Source organism: Ursus americanus, chromosome 35 (assembly GCF_024610735.1).
Source record: "Ursus americanus isolate L20-20 chromosome 35, mUrsAme1.1.p, whole genome shotgun sequence".
In the NCBI taxonomy this organism is placed as follows: domain Eukaryota; kingdom Metazoa; phylum Chordata; class Mammalia; order Carnivora; family Ursidae; genus Ursus; species Ursus americanus.
The window spans coordinates 7,234,642-7,254,345 of NC_142161.1; the positions used below are offsets into that span (position 1 = coordinate 7,234,642).

At 33.2% G+C, this 19,704-nt stretch overlaps 1 protein-coding gene and 2 pseudogenes across 2 annotated transcripts in view; 1 reads left to right on the forward strand and 2 right to left on the reverse strand.

The window, feature by feature from the left end:
* The window catches only part of NOVA1 (NOVA alternative splicing regulator 1), a 149,525-nt gene that overhangs the window by 4,770 nt on the left and 125,051 nt on the right, over nt 1-19,704 (reverse strand). The window lies entirely within an intron of this gene.
* LOC148107102 (large ribosomal subunit protein eL21 pseudogene) lies at nt 1,997-8,229 on the forward strand (annotated as a pseudogene).
* LOC148107103 (U2 spliceosomal RNA) lies at nt 15,311-15,462 on the reverse strand (annotated as a pseudogene).

Sequence of the window (19,704 nt, forward strand, 5' to 3'; positions counted from 1 at the left end):
AGTATGTTAAAGTATTATAATTAGAAAGTTAAACCATGATTACTTCTTACACTAATTATAAGGATGAATTAGAATCAGCCTTATATTTTATCCTGTGCACATGAAGTATTTGAGAAAATTTACTTTTAAGGATTTAAATAACTGAATGTTAAATATGATTATATTTTATAAATAAGTACATCTTTCCAAAATCAGAACATTTTTTATAGAGTTGAAAACATTTATATACTGGCAAACTGTAGTTTTTAACATAATTTTTTTGTTTTAACATACTTTATGAAGAAAAATACATTAATTAACCAAAACTTTCAAGAGAGCTATTCTTAAATTATTTTAAATTCTAAAATTGCTATTGTTTTGCCCAATGTAATGATTACCTGCATGATTATAACTCAAGAAGAGAAGAGCACATGGAAGGTCAACTATGGGAACTGTCCTATAGCCCAGCAATAAAAAGCAATGAAATATATAAATTTATAACATCCATCCAAAATCACCTTAAGCTTCTATGAGACGTGTGAAGATGACATTAATTTTTACTACACTGCAAACCAGTCTCATACTATATTTACTGCATCCACAGCTCTTTTTGTAAAAACTCTAGTATTAGTTCTAGTCTTCCAAAAGAACTTGCAGATGTGAGCACAGCACTGCCATTATTGCACTTTAGTTTGTCCTTTCTTTTCTTGTTTTTCCCTTTCCTCATTTTTCTTTCTTTTCAATATTCAAAAAAAAATTCTGAAACAATGGATAGTTCAGAAATGGTGTGTGAACTTCTCATAACCGTAAACATCTTCCAAAACAAATCTCTCTTTGAAAATTGAAAAATGACACCATGCCATCTATCTTTACATTAAAGATGTCCTATTTCAAATTACTGTCAGACCACACACACAAAAAAAGATACCTTCATGTAATAAGTACAATTCCCTGGATTTTAGTTTTAACTATTTGCAATAATCTTATATAATGTACTGTCAGCTACAATTGCTATTTTATCAAATACTGATGTGGTTCCCAATTTTTGTTCATAAAACTTACATTTGTCCACATATACTACGTAAAGGTGGATTATGACTTAAGAGAAAACATTAATGATTGCACATTAATATTTATAGTAGCACTTCTAACTTTAGATAGTAATAATCCTGCATAAGGTTACTGATCTCAGAAATTAAATTTTAAAGTTAAAGAAAATATAAATATAAAAAGTTATTAAATTACAAATTTAAAAAAATGTAAATACTTAATAGCCTAGCTAACGGAACATGTGACCTAACTTTTATTTTTGACCTAAGGAAATGAAAAACCTCTCAGATTTATACTTTTTTCCTTGAAGACTTAAGAATAATATGTATCTATTTGCACGCTAAATCTAATATGGACACAAACAGGAAACAAAATCTCTGAAAAGAAGAAGTTGAGACAAAAAGAAAAAAAACTGATTCATTTGCATAATATCTTAGAAAAAGTAGTGTTCTATTTCCATCTTACGTATCAGATCAGAGCCAAGAAGTAAAGCACCAGTGTGGAAGCCAGGAGATAGTGGGCTACTGAATACTGAGTGGGGTAGGGGAGAGAAAGGGAGGGTGGAAAATTATATAAGGTGGCTACTTGTTTACTTCTTAGATGAAGGAATACAGCATTTACCAAAGAAAAAGTCTGTGCACTGATAGTGTTTGCTTCCCCAATGAAATGATAAATAGCAAATTTTAATTGTATGTGTGGCTTCATTTTCATTGATGAAGTCTGTTCACATACTGACTCACATAAGTATATGTATACTTATTTCTAAAGAATTGAGAGGAATTAAAAAAAACTGGATCCTAAACAGCATATAAATTATCTGGTGTAACATACACCAACTAAATCAGATATGCTGTTGACAGCTACAGATCAGTTTTCAGACCTATGCTCTATAGTTGCTACCATCAATTCAATCATTTATGGAATGCTTACTGTGTGGGGTTTGAGGTAAAGTGTGTGTGTGTGTGTGTGTGTGTGTGTGTGTGTGTATGTGTGTATCATTGCTCCTGCCTTTAAGGAACTTTTAGATTTAGTTGTAGAAAAAGATGTGTAAATGTAACAGTGCCGTGAAGTCTTAAAAGAGCTGGTATATAAGCTTATGAAAAATACAAAGTATACACAAAGCCTAACTGGAAGGAGAAGGGTAAGTAAAAAATCTTTGACAGACAATGATTATTATGTATCTAAATGTCTTTCACATTTTTGTTCTATAAGTATCCTGCTCTTTATCAGACATTCCTGTAAGGTTGACCTGTTATCTCTATGTTGGAGAGGGTCCATTCACACCTAAACCCATTTTAATAGTGATCATGTGCTTAAGTATTGTTCTTAAAGAAAAAAATGTTTACTTGGATTTTCCCTTTTCCTAGATTTATAATTATGTATTATCAAGTAAACATAAGATTAACAATATAATTATGCTAATTTTACTAGTATCAACTGCTTTTCAGAAAAAAAGTAATAAAATGACTATTTCTCTATGTGCAGCCAAAGAAGAACCTTTATGCAAATTCCATGAAAAGTCTTACAAATACCAATTAGGTAGGTTTTAATGTTGATATGTTTCTGATTAAAAGTAAATATTAAGCAAAACAAATTTACTCCTTTGCCAAATAAGAACCAAAACTCATTATAGCCTTATAAAGCAATGAAAGTGTCTGTAGTCACAATCCTTTATAATCATGGCAGGAAAATTATTTAATTATTTCATAAAGCCATACTTTCATATAAACTCAAAACAAGCTCCATTACAAGATATCTCAATTAATAGTATAGACTATTTAAGAGCTGCCATATGATATAACACATATCTATGGACTTATATTTATAAAGCAATGCCTATCAATAGTGGATACCTTTAATTTATTCTTTCATTTATTCAGCCATGCTGATCTTCCTTCTTCTGGCAACAGACCCTAATTTTCCTTTGGGAAACACCCTCTCTCACTCTTAGTACATGTGCTTCCAGTAAGACTGACAACCTTCCAATGCTCTAGGAGTGGAAACGTAACAGAGCCTGACACATCACAATTTCCATACCCCTGGCAGTTACTGATCTGGGATTGAGCACGTGGCCCAGGATGGTCCAATGAGTTAACCTGAGAATTTGGTAAAGCTGTTGGGACAGAGACACCTACCTGTGTTTCTAATCTAGCAGAGCACAAGCCTGACATTACTAGTGACTATCTTGCCCCCCTATGGAAAGAGGAAGAACCTGACTGAAAATAAAGTTAACCTAGATAAAAGGAGTCTACAGAAATGGAGAGAGGAAAATTTCTGACAGCATTTTGGCATCTGAATCCAACCATGTCTAAAGCTAGCACAGATCAATATAATTCCCTTTTTAAGCCACTTTGTGTTGGATTTCTATAATTTATAATCAGCCGAGTAGTATATTAGAAAAAGTTTTTACATTCTTGTTATATCATATTATTTGCCTATACAAAAGAATACTGACATTTTGTTGTATCTCTCGATGCTCTAAAAGTCAAAACGTTACAGCTCTGGTAATGAAACACAAGCGGATTGCTTAGTTTACCTTTTACCAAGATAGAACCTACCATCTAACAGAATACATCTTCATCATTTCCCCAACGTATTACAACTTAGGCTACTGAGGCACCATTTTGTACTGTCCAATGAAGATGCATGTGTCATTTTGGGGATCTATATTGAATTGTGGACCAAAGTAAATTAAAAACCTCTTATCTTTTCTTTTGATTATAGATTTTACACATATAAATAACTGCCTCCCTGAAAAGTACTGATTTTGATAAAATTATGTATAGGACTGTTACATGAATACAAGTAACCAAATAAAACAAAAGAGCAACTCTTCTGAAAACTCTCTACTAGTCTGTTTAATCTACTCACTTTTGATAATCAAATCAAAAGCAATACAGTTTTCATAAGCATGCATAATATTATTGTAAAAAACCATGCTGTCTTTTCTTATATATCTTCACCCGTCCTTCCCCCACCACTGCCAACACCAGGTTTCAAACCTGGGAGCCATCTGTGCTTTTTCTTGCTCCCTAGATCTCTACATCCTGTTATGTACTGTTTTATTTTTTTCTCCCTGAAATGCTTCTTGCCCAGACCTAATGCTCTATCCTATCCAAAGAAATGTGTGGTATAATAGAAAGAATCTAGAATAGGCAGTTTGAAGATACAGGCTCTCACCCTGGCTCTGCTGTGTGACCTTTGTCAAATCACTTCAGTTTCATCATCTATAAAATCAGAAAACTTGATAAGATTATGGATGAAGAGTTTTTATTTTAGCATTATAAAAAAACCCTACTCAACAGCTGTCAGCAACGATTCCCCCATTCAGTTACCCACTGAATTACCTAGAATCCTTATGTAGACATTCTAAATTCTCTATATCCTGTCCCCGACTTATCTTCCCAGATTCATCTTTTAAGACTGGTATACCGTGCTGAATTCAAACCTTACCTTTTAGTTCTTGGTTATACTCTGTATTAGTCATTTTTCCATGTTTTTGCTTATTATTTATTCATTTGGTCCAACTGACTGAAATGTTATCTACCTATATCCCACACTGTTCTTTCCCTGAAAACGCATACATTTTTGCCTCCTGAAATCTTATAGGCCCTGCAAGACAGTTTAAATGCAATGCAATTTGTAAACTCAATCCTGGTTCCCTAAAAAAATACTTTTCTGTATTTCTTATTATGTTACTTATCCAATGCTGGCTTATATTAGCATGCAACAGATATTTACCTCTCTTACAGAATTTTATCTTCCTGAAGGCCATTATCTTATTTAATTTTGTATTTATTATTTGCACTTACTTGACACTATCAATTGGATAACTGTTTAAAAAATAAAACCAAAAATATAGATTAATAAGAACTAAACAATAAACTATTTAAAAGATCCCATCATGGCCATATAATTGTGTGTATGTGTGCACATACGTGTGTGTGTGCATGTGTAAAATATGACATTGGGTCCTTAAAACAAGAATAGCTTAAAACAAGAACAACATTATCATCTCTAAAACTAATTCAAAGACTATCCTTTTGGCTGGAGCCACCATCTTCCAGCAGTTTGCCAAAATGATCGACACAAAGAGAAAGAGGAGAGGTACCCGCTCTATGTTCTCCAGGCCTTTTAGAAAACAAGGGGTTGATCCTTTGACCTTATACATGTGAATCTGTAAGAGAGGCGATATTGTGGACATCAAGGGAATGGTCATTATTCAAAAAGGAATGCCCCACAAATGTCACCGTGGCAAAACTGGAAGAGTCTACAGTGTTACTCAGCATGTTGTTGGCATTGTTGTAAACAAGTAAGGGCAAGACTCTTGCCAAGAAAATTAATGTACACATTGAGCATATTAAACACTCAAAGAGCCGAGATAGCTTCCTGAAGCATGTGAAGGAAAATGATCAGAAAAAGAAGGAAGCAAAAGAGACGGTAGTTGGGTTCAAGTGAAGTGCGAGCCTGCCCCATCCAGAGAAGTACATTTCATGAGAACCAGTCGAAAGGAGCCTGAGCTGCTGGATCCCATTCCCTGTGAATTCATGGCATGATAAGTGTAAAAAAAAAAACAAAAAAAAAAAACCACCTCAAGAGTGTAAAAAACTAATTCAAAGATTATATTGCAACCATACTGAAATACACAACAGATAAATGTATAGAAGTTTTAATCTTATCATAAAATTACTGAAACCAGTAACACTCACAGATTTATGGTCATTTAAAAAACCACTAACATTATGAATGGATGTTGTACTTTGTCAAATGCTTTTTCTGCATCTATTGAAAAATGATATGGTTCTTATCCTTTCTTTTATTAATGTGGTGTATCACATTGATTGATTTGTGAGCATTGAGCCACCCTTGCAACCCAGGAATAAATCCCACTTGATCAGGGTGAGTGGTTGGGTTTTTTTTTATTTGTTTGTTTTGTTTTATGTATTGTTGGATTGGGTTTCTAGTATTTTGTTGAGGATTTTTGCAGCTATGTTCATCAGAGATATTGGCCTATGGTTCTCTTTTTTAGTGCAGTCTTTATCTGGTTTTGATATTAGGGTCATACTGGCCTCATAGAATGAATTTGGAAGTTTTCCTTCCTTTTACATTTTTTTGAATAGTTTGAGAAGAACAGGTACTAACTCTTCTTTAAATGCTTGGTAGAATTCACCTGTGAAGCCATCTGGCCTTGGACTTTTGTTTGTTGGGAGTTTTTTGATTACTGATTAAATTTCTTTACTGGTTATTGGTCTGTTCAAGTTTTCTATTTCTTCCTGTTTCAGTTTTGGTAGTTTACACAAATGGTGTTGGGAAAACTGGACAGCAACATGAAAAGAATGAAACTATACCACTTTCTTACGCTATATACAAAAATAAATTAAAAATGGATTAAAGACCTAAATGTGAGACATGAAACCATAAAAATCCTAAAGGAGAACACAGGCAGTAACCTCTTTGACATTGGCCACAGCAACTTCTTTCTAGATATATCTCTCGAGGTAAGGGGAACAAAAGCAAAAATAAACTACTGGGACCTCATCAAAATAAAAAGCTTCTGCACAGCAAAGGAAACAACAAAACTAAAAGACAACCTACAGAATGGGAGAAGATACATGCAAATGAAATAGCTGATAAAGGGTTAGTATCCAAAAATCTACAAAGAACTTACTAAACTCAAAACCTAGAAAACCCCAAATAATCCAATTAAAAAATGGGCAGAAGACCTGAATAGACAACTTTCCAAAGAAAACACACAGATGAACAGACACATGAAAAGATGCTCAACATCACTGATCACCAGGGACTTATGAATCAAAACTATGAGATATCACTTCACACCTGTCAGAATGGCTAAAATCAACAACACAAGAAAAAAACAGGTGCTGGAAAGGATGTGGAGAAAGGAGAACTCTCTTGTACTGTTGGTGGGAAAGCAAACTGGGCATCCATTGTGGAAAACAGTATGGAGTTTCCTAAAAATAGAACGACCCTACAATCCAGCAACGGCACTACTAGGTATTTATGCAAAGAATACAAAAATACTAATTCAAAAGGCTTCATGCATCCTGATGTTTACAGTGGCATTATCTACAATAGCCAAATTATGGAACCAGCCCAGGTGTCCATCAACTGATGAATGGATAAAGAAGATGTGGTATAGATATACAATGGAATATTACTCAGCCCTAAAAAAAGAATGAAATTTTGCCATTTGCAATGATGTGGATGGAGCTAGAGTGAAGTGACATAAAATCAGTCAGAGAAAGACAAATACCATATGACCTCACTTATATGTGGAATTTAAGAAACAAAACAAACAAGCAAAGGGAAAAAAAAAAAAAGAGAGAGAGGCAGGCAAACCAAGAAATAAACTCTTAACTTTAGAGAATAAACTGATGGTTACCAGATGGGAAGTGGCTAGATGCAGGGGGTGGGGGGGGGATGAGTAAAATAGGCAATGGGGATTAAGGAGTGCACTTGCTGTGATAAGCAAGTTGTATGGAAGTATTGAATCACTATACTGTACACCTGAAACTAATATTACACTGTATGTTAACTACCTGGAATTTAAATAAATCTTGAAACAGTAAAAAAAAGAAAAAAATACAAGAAAAAAGGTATAACTTGAAAATAGTAAAAAAAGAAAAAAGAAAAAAAATCACTAACACTATAATAAATATTAAATATCCACTATATGCCTTTTTCTTAAATTTTCACTGATGTATTATATTTTTCCTGTGATATTTTCTAGTTTCTTACTCACTAAGGTTTTGTGGCTAGGCTAAGATGCCTACTTTTTTTTAGACATAAAAAATGTAGCCAAATTGGTTGTAAAAGTCCGGAATACAAATATATCAGTGTTTACTTGATTAAATGATGAACTGGATCAATAACATGACTCAAATGATAGTTTCTACTGAGTCATAATCAAAATTTATAACTGGTGCAATTACCTCCTATCCCTTGCCTTGCTTCAAGCAATTACATTTTTACCTCAGAATAATTAACTCTAAAAGTTTTGTGGAGATTGTACTTCATTTTATATCTTCTTTCAAAGGGCCTTACTTTACTTGCCCCTCTGGCTGCTACATGAAAGAGAATGACAGACAGTACACCTCTTTTTTGTGTCTCTTTGGAAGAAGACAGAAAATGAATGATAATTCCCATGAAATTTGTAAAAGCGAACAGAGTTTAACTTAACTATTTTTTACTTAATACATTATTTCATGTTGCTCCTTGAAGCATTATTAAAAGTTGTTTTTTTTTTTCTTTTGATGACTGCTGCATATTTTAAAGATGCATCACATCACATTTCAGAGAGGGATACACTTAGGTATAAGAAAAATAGGAAAAGTCAATATTTTATAGGTAAGAACAAGGAAAAGAAAAGCCACTTTAAACTATTTTTGTTACATTGAGATGCTAAGCACTCTAGACATAATTATGTCAAAAAAGAAAAAAAATACTAGAAGTCAAATAATTATAAAGAAAACACAAGGGCTGTAAATGATCAACATTTTAGGGCAGCCTATTATTTACAAATGAAAATAATTTGGAGTGCTATCATCTTAATGCTTACTAAACTAAATTTTACTAAAATGAGGTGAAATTTCTGGAAGTCCTATTTGTCATCACTGTCCATGTGTCAAATTATCAAAAGTCTCTTAAAAATCATTATTATTATTACTGTTATTATTTTAAACCATCTCTTCTTAGACCAGTTCTTTATATGTATATAAGTAAGTATATATACAATTATAAGTATATATAATAAGATAGATGTTTAGTGTTCTTAATTCTGATTAGTGAAAATATGTATTTGAAATATTTGGGGCTTTAATGTGAAAATAATGTTTTTAATTTAATGTTTTAAAGGTTTTAATGTCAATTTAAAAAGTGAAAAATAGCTATGAACATTAAAGTGGGGGCTGTGTTCATGGAAGTGGATGATGAAAAGGGATGAGAGATACGGATAGAGGGAATCAAGAGTCCTATTTTGGATATTTTAAGTTTGAAATCCCAATCAGACATCTAAGTGTTGATAGCAAGTAGGTGATAGGCTATGGGTCTGGAGATCAGAGGAAATTTGAGAGTTAACAGAGATAGTTTTTTAAAGCAACAGGAATGGATAAGGTAGTCTAGGGGACCATAAAAATGAATAAGCAATTCATTAAATAGCAAACAGTAAAGAACTGTGTTTGACAAGAAAATATTAAACTGCTAAAATCAATCAAAGATATTCAAGGTAGATCAGCAAAATTAATCACTAAAAAAAAAGTGAACCAGGAATGGTCTATTAATCTTTTTCTTTTAAAAGATGTGTGGTAGTATGTATTGCCTTTTGGAAATCATACTGTAGTATACATTAAGTTATAAAATGAGCATAATCTTTACCTTAGTTTCTCTCCTTTTGTGATCCTTCTGGGAAATAACCCAAAACACAGAAAATATCATACACACAGAATAGTGCACAGGCACTACACGCAATTATAAAATGCTGTGGAAAATAACACAAAATTCTAAAATATATATAAATGTGTGTGTAGATTTTGGATTAAATAGTGTAAAATTATATGCAGGTAAAACTGAAATGAAGGGAATAATAGAGACTGAACTTCAGGTGAGCTTCCCCCCCCCCCACCATATAAACTTTGTCTTATTTTAATATTTTAAAAGCAGTGTAACAAAAGGAAATTTAAAAAATTACTCCCAAATTAGGCTGCTGAATAAATAAATCCTGCAAAGCAGAATAAATAATTTGTTTAAAATAGCTTTAGTACATTTCTGGTATTCACTACACAATTATTTATTTAGTGCCTATGGTGTGCCAAGTACTGTTCCAAATGTTGGGGCTTTTATAGAAATAAATAAAAAGGATAAGATCTCACTTTATGAAGCTTACAGTCAGGTGGTACCATAAAGACTACTAAATATTTAAATTTATATTATAAAATTAGTTAAGAAATGACAGGAGATTTAGAATACACTTTTAAATTTTAAAATAAGGAAATTTAGGGACGCCTGGGTGGCTCAGTCATTAAGCATCTGCCTTCGGCTCAGGGCGTGATCCCGGTGTTCTGGGATCGAGCCCCGCATCAGGCTCCTCTGCTGAGAGACTGCTTCTTCCTCTCCCACTCCCCCTGCTTGTGTTCCCTCTCTCGCTGGCTGTCTCTATCTCTGTCGAATAAATAAATAAAATTAAAAAAAAATAATAAAATAAAATAAGGATATTTAAAGTCATAGTTTTAAATAAGAATCATGTAATTAAAGTGAATGCCTGTTTACAAAAACCACAAAGGTAATTTTGGAATTTAAAGATTTTTTAAAATTTTGAGTTTATGCATGGATTGATTTGACACTCTATGATGTAACCAAACTAATTAGGTATTTTTAGAAGTAAATGCCTCAACTATGTTTGAAAATCAATCTCTACTTAAACTTACATAACTAGATAATTAATTATAAAGCAACCTTTCACAATTTGGGTTTTATATTTTGTTTTTACAGATTTTTGATTAAGCCATTTTTACCATTAAAATTAAATATTATTACTTAGTTGAAAAGATTGATGTGCCATATTTTTACATGACTTAAGATATTATTTAAGTCAAATATAGGTACTTGTAGGTATTTTAGATTTGCTAATCATGCTAATACAACATTACTTATATTTAATTTTACCAACAATTTTTCTGAAGCCAAACTTATTTTTTTAAAAAAATAACACGTTTGCATTTCAGTATCTTACTAGTAAAGTTTGATAATTTACTATCACAAATGACTATTGTTAAGAAAAAGAAAATTTCATGAATTATTCTTATTTAATTAACACTTGGGATAAACAAATATTAACTAAATAAAAGGCTACAGAGGAATGTCTATAATTTAACAAGCTGTATTATTAGTTACAAAGCTAAGCTTTTTTCCTATATATGGATTCAAGTAGTTCACCTCTAATATTTAATGAATCATAAATAAAAATACATTAATTTTATAACTTCTATTATTTGGCTAGAAACAATTTGCAGTTAGTTAATGAAACAGAACATTTCCTTTTCCAAAAATATTTTTAAAGAGTAACTTAAAACACTGTACCCTCTAATTGAAGAAAAAAACAATAGCTAAACCAAACGCTTAATAAAATGAATTATAAAAGTATTAGATTCAGAAGAAAAGATGTAAAAGATCAACTTATTATCTCTTAGAATGTTCCCTAGTCAAACACAAAAAAATTAGAAAAGTCAACAATGAGAAACAATTTTTTATTCTATAGTGAGCAGGAGTCAAATTCTCTCATCTGGCAAAACTACTCTTATCTGAAAGAAAATGCAAAGACATCCATTCCTACTTCCAAGCATTTTTAAAAGAAAATTAAAATGTTGAAAATAAACTTGATAAGTACTCCTTTTATATGGCTTTATTTGAACTATTAGAAAAAATTGTATGGAACTGTACACACACACACACACACACACACACAGAGTAAGAAGACTAATACACGTCTGGAGTAAAGAGCATTAAGGGTTTTGGTTATATAAACACATGTACAATGTTCTGTTTTAAGAACATACTGTGATATAAGAACTACTAGAGCCATGACTGCAAAGAAAATGTTGATGAAATATGCAAACCACCTTTACCTAGTAGGTAGTCCAGAAAGACAGAGTACTGCAAGTCAGCCTATTTAGGAGCCAATGCCTGACTTAGAATCTATGGTACATAAAATAAGCAACATTACAGAGTGACTATTTCATTCTTTTCCCCTGAAGAGTACCACTTTCTTCAATCAAAATAACTGAAAAGCCCTACACTTTCCATAAACATGAATATATGTTCATATAAAATCATACCTTCAAAAGGGACTTTGGAAGGTCATATAATTGGGTATTTACCATCCGGTGTGTTATGAAAATATAAATTATGTGCTTTCAGCAGCAATTCCTGTCCTCAGGCAAATCCTCTGATTCCCATCACTGGATGTGAAGTACACTCGATCTACAGCATAAGCAAACTAACAAACTCAGAAGTTTGCAACGGAATGAATATGGTCATTTAACCCTTTTCCATAATTTGGGGCAAGAATGGTGCTAAGCAATCTTAAAAACTACTACTGCAATCTGTATATAAAGATCTCCAAGGTAAGAGAACTCCTGACCATACCTGGGAATCATCAAAGACTATTAATGCTATCTGAAAAGATAATTATCCTTTGTATAACCCCTTTCACAGATTTAAATTGTCCTAGTTAATAAACTCTACTATTCTCAATGCTAAACCTAACACCCACCCTTCAACTTCTGCACAAATCAAATATTTTTCTTTAATATTTTTCAAATAATGTATGTTATCTCATGAAAAAAGTTTTGGTAAACGGGAGTTTGAGAGAAGATGTAACAGTGTTAAAACAGTACACAATCATCATTTTCATCAACTGATATGCAGTTTCATTTGGTAAACAGCTTCAGAAAACATTTACCTAATTCTTTAAATATAGATGTCCAATCTTGTGTTAGAACTACTAAATAAATACCTCCATAGGTAATTTTGATGTGAAGCTAGGAATGAGAACCTTTGATAGATTAATTAAGAAAGAATGAAGAAAAATATTATAAATATTGCACAATTTAATTTGACATAACTTTAAAATATGAAACAGTTGTCACTGTCCTTTGCTAGTTAATAAGTGCCTTCTCTAGGCCTGAACCCTCTCTTTTGTGACCCTTCTTGAAACTCAATAAAGCATTCATGATATAAAAAGAAGGAGCCAAGTAGCTAAAACAAATACATAATGTCAAAGATGGTCCAATCTTCCTCTTCGGGAAATTCCCACTTTATACTCTTTAAAACACAGTATATACCACAACTGAAGCCATTATTTTCTCCATCTTGTTTTACATTCCCTTAGTTAACATTTTAAAAACCAAGTAGAGAGATAAACAGAAAAAATTAATAGTTTTCATATTCCTTGTCATCACCCTGATGATACATGAACACAAGATGTTTTCTGACTATTAAACATAGGGCCATATGTTTCTTAGCAACTTAATATTCTTTAGATAATAAATTACAAACATGATTCCAGGCCAATTTATGAGGCTCTAACTCATTATTTTTAATAGCTTCACCACATAATATTCTGCAATATCATAATTTATTCAGTCACTACTCCTGCCAAAGAGGTCAGGCTGTTTCCTAACTTTTGCCACTGCAAATAATATTGTGATATATATTCTTTGTCTCTATTTTCCTGTGTATTGGTGCATTAAGTTTTACTGGATAGATTCTCAAAGGCTGCAATTTTATAGCATTTCTTACATCAACGTCGTGTAAAAATGATTATTTCCTATATCTGTGCCAGCACTTTTAATTTATAAACACACATGCACACACATACACACAGATTTTTGTGTTCCCAAAATATGTGTATTATTAACACACATAGAATTTTATCTATTTGTTAGAAAAGCATAAGGTTGTGGTGTTGATTCATATTTCCCTGATGCCTAGTGAGATTAAACATGCTTTCACATGTTCATTGGATATTTCTATTTCTTTTTCCATAAAGTACCTTTTCATAATCTTGGCCTATTTTTTTCCTGTCTTTTTTCCCCCTATATAGGAGTTCCCTGTAGAGTTACTAATTCATTGTCATATGTGTGCAATGTATATTTTTCCAAGGATATTGCCATTTTTGCTTATTAATGGTTATTCTACTATACCAAAAATATAAAGTATTTATATCCCAAATCTTAACCTATTCCTTTGTTTTGGGTTTTCTTCCTGCTTAAGAAAGTCATCCTCAACTTAACTTCACACACTATAATTTACAGTTTCAATCTTGAATGCATTGAGATTTATTTTTGCGTATTGTACAGGGTGGAGGTCTAAATTTATTTTCTTTCAGGTGAGTAGTCAAGTATACCAGCACCATTTATTAAATAAAACATCCTTTTCTAAAATGAATTAAAATAACACTTAAATATGACTCTGGACCAGGCAGCGTTCTAAATGCTTTTCAGGTATTCATTCATTTAAGAATCATGACAACTCTATGAGCTTGGCACTGTTACTATTCGTATTTTACAATGAGAAACACACATGGCAATGTTAAGGATGTTTCCTAAAATCAGATAATCAGCAAGTGGCAAAGATTTGATTTGAAGCCAGGAATTATGACTCCAGATCACAGTTCTCATTAACGCCTAACCGATACTACCTTTCTTAATGCATAATAAAATACAGTAAATTTTCATATGTACTTCGATTTCTGAAATCTCTATTATGTTTCACTGACCAACTCTATCTATTTGTGTTAATACCACCTTCCTTTTATCATGATAGCTTTATAGTAAATTTTAATAGTGAGTGAAATACGTCATCCCACAAAATATTATTTTTCTTGATAATTCTTTTATTAATAGCCTTATGGTAATTCTTAGGCACTTATTTTTCATATGGATTTTCAAATCACTTGCCTTTGTTTCTCTCTCCCACAAAACCAAAAAAATTTGGAAGAAAATGAAAATTACAATACATTTGCATTTTAATTTAAAAGTATTGATATTTCCACATTAAATTGTCTCTTCCAAAATTATTTTAAGTCCATTCATTAAGGGAGTGTTTTATGTACTTATCTGAAAATTGTACATTCTCTTAGTAGTGATTCTATGCTTTTTTGGTTCAGTTTATTCTTGGGAAGTTTTGAAGATTTTGATATGTATACGATATATACTAAGAAACTGCACTCAAATATTAGTGATTTTTAAAAATATTAGCATTTCATAAAACTCTTCCTAGTAATAAGCAAAGTTCATAAACTCTAATGTATATAATAAATTCAGTAAGTTCACTTAAAAAGAACATTTGGATTTCACTATTTTTCTAGAACTTTCTTAAATATACTTCTAAGGAACACTTCCTTGACATCTCTCTCTCTCTTTCTCTCTCTCTCACACACACACACACACACACACACACTTAAGGAAATGAAAATTAATTTTGATATTTTGGTGGAGAATTATGACAATTCTTGAGACAAGAGATAAGAGCTTGACTGGCTTTCAAACTGTGTTCTGAGTAAAACAGAAGTCTAATGAAGAAGGCTATGTCCCTTTAACTTAACCTCTTTATTCAATACAGAAACACATAAATACAGAGAACAAACTGGTGTTGCCAGAAAGGAGGGGAGTAAGGATAGGCGAAATAGGTGAAGAGGATTAAGAGTTACAGACTTCCAGTTATAAAGTAAATAAGTCACAGAGATGAAAAGTACAGCATAGGAATAGGATCAATAATATTTTAATAACATTATGTGGTGACAGACAGTAACTACACTTTTCATAGAATTGTTGAATCACCATGTCGCATACCTGAAACTAATTTAACATTGTATGTCAACCACACTTGATCTTAGCCAAAAGGCCGAGAAGCGATAACATCGTATGTCAACCAAACTTAAGTAATAAAAATTTAAAAAAACCCTTTATCCAGTCGGTTTATATTTTTAGAGAACTTATGTTCAAAATTTCATTTGAAGAGATTTTCAGAAATGAACAATTTTAAACATATAGGCTGTGAGCCTATTCTTCCTCTTAATACTAGTCATTCAACAAATATTTATCGAGAACCTACTGTGTTCCAGATTACTGCTTCTGATACATGACAGAATAAAACAAAGATCCCTCTTCTCATGCAACTTACTTTCTAGGAAAGTGAGAGAGGTGATACACAGTAAATATGACAATACACAAAGTATATGGTTTTCTATGAGGTGATGGAAAAAAACACAGGAGTGGGGGAAGGGGGAGGCCAGTTTGCAGTATTAGATAGGATGGTCAGGGAGGCTTTATTGACAAGGTTTATTCTAAACGAAGACTTGAGGGCTTTTAAGATGTTAGTCAAGTAGATCTCTGAGATGAAAGAATTTCATGCAGAGAGAAAAGCCAAGAGCTAAATAGTGAGGGGAGAGCACTCCTAATGCCTGCAATGAAAAGCAAGCAGGTCAATTTGGCTGGGGTGGAGTGAGTGGGGAGGTGAGGTAGGAAATGAAGTGAAAGTGGTAATGTGGTGAGGGCCAGATCTTGCAAGTTAATGGCTTCATTTTGGGGATTTTTGGCTTTTATTGAGTGAAATGGGAAACTATTACAGGTATAAGCAGAGGGGGGAAAAAACCTGACACATTTTAAAAGGAGTACAGACTTTATGGAGAACAGACTTTTGGTGAGCAAGGGTAGAAAGGCAGGAAACCCTATATGGAAGTTGTTGCAATAATTCAGGCTTGGACTAGGGTAGCAGCAGATGTTAATGAGAAGCAATTAAGATTCTACATCCTTTTTTAAAGGTAGAGTCACCATTATTTCTTATAGGACCTGGACTTGGAGTACGAAAGAGAAGAGATGAGGGTGAATCCAAGATTTCTGTTATGAGCAAGTGGATTTTTGGTGCTGTCTTCTACTGCGATGGTAAAGGCTGATACACTCGGAATAGGTTTGGGGCAGTTTTCGGATTGTTGAATTTAAGAGGTCTATTAGATATGCAGGTGGAAATTGCTGCACGGGCAACTGAATACAGTCTATAGTCTCACTGTAAGATCTGAATTAGAGATAAGTATGAACCCAAGTTATGTGGAACCTGACTCATACAATTTTAAGGGACATCTTTGGGAAATATATTCAAAATCATGAACATAAAATTAGGTAATAAGCTTGAGGGGGTGAGAAATCTTAAGGCTTAAGCTCCATTGGTTTACCTGTCTCACACTAAAGACATAAATTTTACAGGTTGTCAGCATATGAAAGCCATGGTATTAGATAAGGAGAAAGAAAAGTATAAACCCAGAAGTAATTTCAAGTATTAAGACATGGAGCACTTCCAATATTAAGTAGGATGAGAGCAGGAACTAGCAAAGGATTCTGAGGCAAAGCACATGGTATGATGCAGGAGACAAATCACGAGTGTGCAGTATCCTGGACGCCAAGTAAAGAAGGCATGCCAAGGAAATGGAAGTGATAAATTACGACAAATACTGTTGATAGGCCAAGTAACAGGTGGACTGAGAAAAGACAACTGGAATTAGCAGTGCGGTCGTCACTGATGTCCTTGGCAAACCCAGTGTTGGTGGAATGGTGGAGGAAAAAAATCTCACTAGAGTGGATTTCAGAAAGAATGGGAAGAGAGATACTGGAAAACAGAAGAGAAAATAATTTGTGAATTTTGCTACAAAGGAGTATAAGAAGAGGGACATTAGTTGGTGGGGGGAGTGGGATTGAAAGAAGTTTTGTTTGGTCTTTTAAGATGCGAGAAAAAACAGATATATGTATGCCGATGGGAATGATGCCACAGAGACAAAAAACGTGAAAGATAAAGGAGAAAGAAGGAGGAACTGAAGGAATGTCCTTGAGTAAAGGAAGAAGGATGAAATTTAACGTACAACTGAAATTACTGGCTTTGGGTAGGAGAAGGTGAGATAACAAAAGAGAATGTAGATATGTGGGTATAAATACAGGCTCAGTGAAGTAGGAAGTAAGGTCATCAGTTGGGAGTGAGGATGGAGTAAGAGATATTGGAAGGTTTGATACGGGATTCTTAGATGGCCCCATGATTTCGGCCTCCTTGGTGCTACTTTTTGTGCAATTCCCTCCATTTGAATGTGGGTGAAAATTGTGACTTGATTCTAACCAACAGAATGTGTCGAAAAGATGGAATGTCAGTACTGTGATTAAGCTATGTTGTATGGCAAAGGAGGTGAGAAGTCACTTCTGTGATTAGGTTCAATATATGACTCCATCTTGCTAGCACACACTGGAGAAAGCTTCTCCTGCTGGCTTTGCAAGATGCAAATAGCCATGGTGCCAAGTGCCTACTGGAAAGAGGGTCATACTTCAGGGAACTTGGGCCGCCTCTAGAATCTGAGGGTTGCCTCTTGCCAACAGACAGTAAGAAGTCAGCACCCTCAGCCATACAACTGCAAGGAACTGAATGCTGCCATCAACCTGGATCCACTTAAAAGGGGATTAGGCTCCAGTCAAGCTTCTAGATGAGAATGCACTCCATCCGATACTTTGATTGCAGTTTTGTGAGACCACGAACAGAGAACTCGGTGAAGCAGTGCCTGGATTCTTGACCTATGGAAACTATAAGATAATAAATGGGTGCTGTTTGAAGCACTGCGTAATTTGTCACACAGCAACAGAAAACTAACGCAGGGGTTGAAAGAAGAGAACTTATGAAATAGCCATCTAGAAAGTAAAAAAGTGAATGGGCTTATGACTGAAAGAATTAAGGGTTCACTTGAGATCTAGTCATGAATTTAAAGAAAGACCAGTTGAGTTTTACCTGTGTTTTCCTGTAACCACAGCAAGGGGGTTGTATATGAGTTACCTATTTTCATGTTTTATTATATTTTGGTATAGAATTTCCAATTCATCAGTAAATAAGTAAATGTCTATAAAGCATATATTTTGGCAATCATTATTTTTCCTTTTTCTTTTCATGAAATTTGAGAAGAATCCCAGGAGAGCTAACAACCAGGAACCTAAAATTAAAGCTGGAATTTAATTTTTGGCACCATTGACTGATTAACAAAACCATTTTGTTGAATTCTGAGGTGACTGAAAAACTTAGAACTGATGATCAAACCCAACTCATTTCAATGTTGCACCTTGCAATATACAACACATACAAAAAAAGTCCAAGTTGTAAAACTATTAGCCCCACTAACTTTTCTTTCTCCTTAGGGAAATAATAGCAATTTGCTTTATCACTAGACAACACACAACTTAGTACTCTCACTAGTGAGGAAAATAACTGTAGGTAGTTTAAACTATCTAAAAAAGAATACAGGGGAGACTTTGATTACAAAAATATTCTGGAGTTAAAAAAGCAGCAACACTAGTATCTTAGAATCCTTCTTTAGAAAGGATAAAACTCAGTTTTCATAAGCTCTATGTTATGCTATTTACCATCTTCCAGAATACTCTTTCTTTTTCATATCACTTGAAAGATACTTCAGAAAAAAAATATAAACAGAACCTAACACTTATGGTTAACATTACATTCAAGAACAATGAATTTATTTCATTCTTCAACCCTATGAGATGCTATTATTTGAATTTCACAAAAGGGGAGACTGAATCCCAATTTACTCAGCAAGTAAGTGCCAGAACAAGTATTTGATCATAGGCAATTTGGCATCAGTCTTGACTTATAACCACCATTCTGTAGGACTTCTCATATGACAGTCCTTCAATTTTCAGGGGGAAATTATAATAGACCCACAACACTGTATTTATAGTCTGGAACTCTGACCTGTGGAAATAGTCTGACCTTGTAGAAACACGAGGGTAGAAAAAGTAAAATTTAGTATGTACTGAAACATGTAATCATTTTTTAAAAGAATAGAAAAGGTTTTTAATGTTGGAACTGCAATAAAACTTACTCTTTGGTGTCTTTTCTGTGTTTTTTACTTTTGGGTTTTCTGAATATTAATAGTCCCTTAGACCTTTCTATCACATTATTGTGATAATGTGACATCACTGTAACATAGACAAACTATTTATTCTGGAAACAGAACTCAATCATAACTCATTTAGCTGTTATTGATGAAAATAACATAACCAGTCATCTGGACGTATTTTATATTGGTTTATAAAAGTTCACAAGGAAAAAGTTTATAGT